The sequence below is a fragment of the Arachis hypogaea genome, chromosome 6 (assembly GCF_003086295.3).
Source record: "Arachis hypogaea cultivar Tifrunner chromosome 6, arahy.Tifrunner.gnm2.J5K5, whole genome shotgun sequence".
Lineage (NCBI taxonomy): Eukaryota > Viridiplantae > Streptophyta > Magnoliopsida > Fabales > Fabaceae > Arachis > Arachis hypogaea.
Genome location: NC_092041.1, coordinates 71,502,843 through 71,507,658, shown reverse-complemented (window position 1 = coordinate 71,507,658; position 4,816 = coordinate 71,502,843). Strand labels below are relative to the sequence as shown.

At 28.6% G+C, this 4,816-nt stretch overlaps 1 long non-coding RNA gene across 1 annotated transcript; it reads right to left on the bottom strand.

The window, feature by feature from the left end:
• Positions 1-1,815: 1,815 nt before the first annotated feature.
• On the bottom strand, positions 1,816-4,344 carry LOC112696690 (uncharacterized). Its single transcript, XR_003150843.2, has 2 exons — positions 4,015-4,344; positions 1,816-2,326 (listed from the first exon to the last, which is right to left on the bottom strand). It is a non-coding gene; the product is annotated as an uncharacterized lncRNA (long non-coding RNA).
• Positions 4,345-4,816: the final 472 nt, after the last annotated feature.

The following is a 4,816-nucleotide window of genomic DNA, read 5'->3' as shown; positions in this document are numbered from 1 at the left end:
CGACATAAAATTCGTCGGTAATTAGCGTCGGATGAAATAATCTACCAATAAATAATTTTTGACGCTGTTTATACCATCAAATTTATTCCAACAATAAATTAATTACCGGTGAATTTTTTAAAAATAAATCTGTCAATAAATTTAATACTACTTAACATTTTTTGTAGTGTTAGAGTTTAGAATTTATAAAATTAATTGCCATAAAATATATTTAAAATAAGAAAGGTTAATGATCTCTTTTATAGTTTTTTTTTATAATTTTATAAGTGTAGTTTTTATTTAACTATTCAGCTATTACTATATGAAAAATGAGGCTATTGTCACACCTCAACTAATAAAATTTTACTTAATCATCTTAAATTACTTTTCTTTCTATTTTACACTTAAATTAATAATATATTAAAAAAGATTTAATATTATTCAAATTTATTATCACTAATTAATACTAATAAATTAAGTTCATGCCATTTTCTAATAATGTAACACTAATCATATGCATAAGGTAATATATATATATATATATATATATATATATATATATATATATATATATATTCAAATAATTTTTCATTGTGTTTATGCAATTTAAACTAATAATGAATAAACTAAAATTATCATAATTTTTTCATGTCAATTTCACAAACTTTATACAAATTTAGTTATGTTAATTAATTGATAATTATATACTTCTTTAAAAAAGAATTTTATTCTAATACTTAAATAAAATAAAAACTATTTTTAAATAAAAGAAAAAATTATGTTGCCATTGAATTTTAACTAAATTTAGACGTTATTATTAAGAAGTTTTTTATTTGACTCAAATTTTTAAATATAAAAGAAATTTATTTAATTTTTTATTTGATTTTTTATCATTTCTTGACTCAATCAATTTCAAACTATTCTGTTCATCATATATGTATCAACATAGTCACTTGTTCACTATTCTTTCCATCTTTTTAGTCTTCACTCCAGAGATCTTTCTGGTATTGCAATACATACTAGCTGACCAAAATTTAACCTATAATCGATTCGTATTTGATATAGCAGTGTTCCAGTAAAGTGGTTGGAACAGGTAAAATTTTTTCTAAGATATAAATTGGTAAATCTCCAACAAAATGCATATATTCATAAATAAAATATTTAAATTATTTATTTAAAAAAATTCTAATACTTCTATCTATATATTAATTAATATGACATGATATGTATGCAAGACTTTCTTCTCCCTTTCTGGTTGCCACATTCCCAAACATAATGAACACTCATTGACTTCTGATTCGTGAATCTCTTGCAGACGTAAGCGTTGATTAGATGCTCTCTCCAAACAAAATCTCAACGATTAGCCATTCTGTCTTCCTTCCTTCATTGAGTATTCAAAAGAATATAGCACTGTTTATTATTATTATTTTCTCTCTCCATCAAGTCTCTATTCTCTAGAATACTCACTTTAACCCCACTATGACCCACTTTGCAAGTTTGCATTGATGATCTTATGTTAATATATGCATTGTGTCATGGAAATGAGTTATCTCTAAGATCTTTGATTTAGACAATCGTATTTGTTATACCACAAACGAGCGTAGTTAGTTATAATAGCCAGTTTCAAAGCACAAATGAATAAACCATAATAATTAAACTCAGTGGCATAACGAACCACTAGATTTCTAAGAGAAGGAATAAGAAGCTGCTGCATTATCTATCTGTTCTCTTAATCTGATTAATAATTAAGTATAAGAAAAATCTTGTTACCGATTGATACGGAATAATAATCAGATCCAATACATAAATGGTAGTAGAATAGATAGAGATAAGAGAGAAACACAAAGCGTTATAATTATATATTATTTTCCTTCCCATCAACATAATAATAACATCAAGAATTCACATGCATATCCGAACCGAACCCCTAATACAAAAGATATGATGAATGCATTGAAATATAAGAAGAAATTAATTATAGTACCTCTGACAGAGAAAATGCATGCTAGTGTTCGTTTTCCTATGGAACAGAGACTACAACCATTACTGTACCCCCAAAAAAGAAAAAAAAAAAGCCTCTCAGTTGGTTAATTAATTAATTAATTTCTGGAACTGGAAGCTTTTTTCTGATGAGAGAATGAGGTTGATCCAACACTGAGATCAAGAGTGGTGCTAGGATCATCATTGGTGTTGTTGTTGTTGTTAGCCTTTGAAAGCTTCTGCTTGAGTTCAGAGAGCAGTGCTTGATTCTCTTGGTTGAGAAGTTGTGCTTTCTTCCTTAGCCTCTCATTCTCTTTCATAATATGACAGTTCTGGTAGTACAAATCTGAATTCACTCTTTCCATTGCTATATCCAAAAACAACAAACAACACACTGCTATTAAGGTTGGTATTGGTATCTCAATAAATAATAGTTAGGAGGACTAGTAACTGGCTATCTGCAAAAATAATGCTATGCTAGCTACCATTATATTAATAATAATGGACCCCATTTAGATATGACACAAACTTTTTTCTTTTTTCTTTTTATTTGAATGTTCTGTCAATATAAACATTTTTTACACAAATCTTCATGCTCATGAAAATACTTAACTCAACTTTTTATTCTTTTAAAAGTGTTACAAGTAAAATAAAATACATAAATGATTGATTTTTAAAATAATCATCTTATGTATGTATATTCTAAAAATCAACAATCAAATTAATCATTTATATATAAAACATATGTTAAAATACAAATTATACATTAAAAATGAGTTAAATACAAAATATATTTTTCTAGAATACACTCCTTTTTAAAATTAACCACCTACTCCTAGGTATAAAAAATTTCATTATTTTCGAAACTAACCATTCATGTTTTAAAAATGATTACTTTTATTGATATAAAAGTGAATTAATATAGGTGGGTAAACAGTGAGCGCTAGCAATGATAATTCAGCTATTGAGCATAAAATACGGACTACTATTTTTTTTTATACATGTTCACAAATCTCCACCTCATCGAGAAGAACACAGATGTGAGTATGATTGAAAACAAGAAAAGAAGAGAGCTCGTGGGATTAGAAGAAAAAGAGTGGCAATGCAATCATTATAAAAAATAAAATAGTAGTAGCATGGTAATAATAATAAGATTGGAAAAAATCTAAAAGGGGGTGAACGACAATTATATATATGTATACTGTACAAGCTTCCTTGCGGAATATGTTGTTGCTTTATGAAATAGCTTTGGTGGATATAATTATGACGCCTAATTGAAGAAGCCAATGGAAGCAGTTAAAGGCAAATGGAAGGTAGAGATAGAAGTCTTTTTGGACCACCATCTCAAATAATATTAACACCATATGGGTTGTCCTCACTAATGAACAGGGGTTGGAGTATTAACATTTGTGCCAAATCTTCACTCATTTGAAAGCAATGGGGAAAAAAATGGTTTCTTTCGGCTGACCCAAGAGAGAAGAAAAGGATAAAGGGGACACATAAAAGAGACAAGCTTCATAGGAAGATCTTCTATGTGTTTGTGTGTCTACGTAATAAACAAAGTTCTTGCTCTTATGCATGTTGTATTATATAATATAACCATATTGGAGGAGTTTAAATTTTATAATCATATAGTTGTTTATTATCATGGCGAAAAGTTGTTAAGAGTAACAATATAATATGTGTATATAACATTATCTTAGATAGTAGCTAGAGCAAGACAAAGAAAACATTCTCATTTTTAGCACTAATTAATTGGAGTAATAAGTAATGGGAAGACAAAATGTTACGGAATCCACATAGACAGAAAGGTTTGAAATTAATATTCCAAAGCTAAACATTCCTTCTACACACAAGAAAATGTAAAGCCTATATATGCATCAAATAGTGACCACTTAGATAAAAGAAACAGAGACAGAAAGAAGAGCAAACTTGCAACAACCTCAAATGGGGTCTCAAACAACGTTGTGATCATGAAGAAAATAAAAAAATGCGGGAGAAGATAGAAGACAGAAACAAAGGTGGCATATATATTGGGGAAAGAAAAGAGTTCACCTTGTTAAGGAATTGGAAGCTAGATAATGAAGAAGAGCTTGAGCAATGGAGAAAACAAACTTGAGTATGAGATCAATAGAAGGAAGATGATGAGTCTTAAAAAATGCAAGTGTTTATTTATAGAAAAAAAGTCCAGATAATTAAGGTGAAGAAGAAGAAGAAAGAAAGGGAGGGAGGGAGGGGAAGATGGGGTGGGGAGAGGTGTCCCTCCTCTGTCTGACACAACAATCATGCATGTGTAAGCATAGAAGGCGGCTCGTTAGGAGCCTAAAAAAGATTTCATGTTTTTGTTTCTATGATGGCTGCTTATGGTTTATGGCGTCATATGAATCATTATTTCTCAAGGCCTACTATTATTTTATCAGCTGCAATGGAAATTTGAACCAGTTTAGTACTATATTAGAACACAGCAATAACTTTGTTTCTTGAATAATTTTAAATTTAATTTTTTTTTAAAAAGGAAAAGTATAAGGAACCAATAGAATATTTGTATAATGTGTACAATGGAGGTTTATGTAGTAGAGATATAATCATTAGTGTTACCTTTTCTCATTAGCTGAAACTTTTGAGATAAGTGGTATCATAACATGATATTAAAGCACTAGATCTAAAAGGTCAAAAATTCGATTCTTAGTGAATCCCAAGCCAGGCCAAAATAGTTGCATTTATGATATAAATGAAATTATATTTTTCACTTGGGAAAGTATGGAGAGCCAATAGAATAGTTATACAATGTATACAATGGAGGTTTAAGGAGTATTAGAGATATAATTATTAGTGTTATCTTTTTTAATTGAAGCTT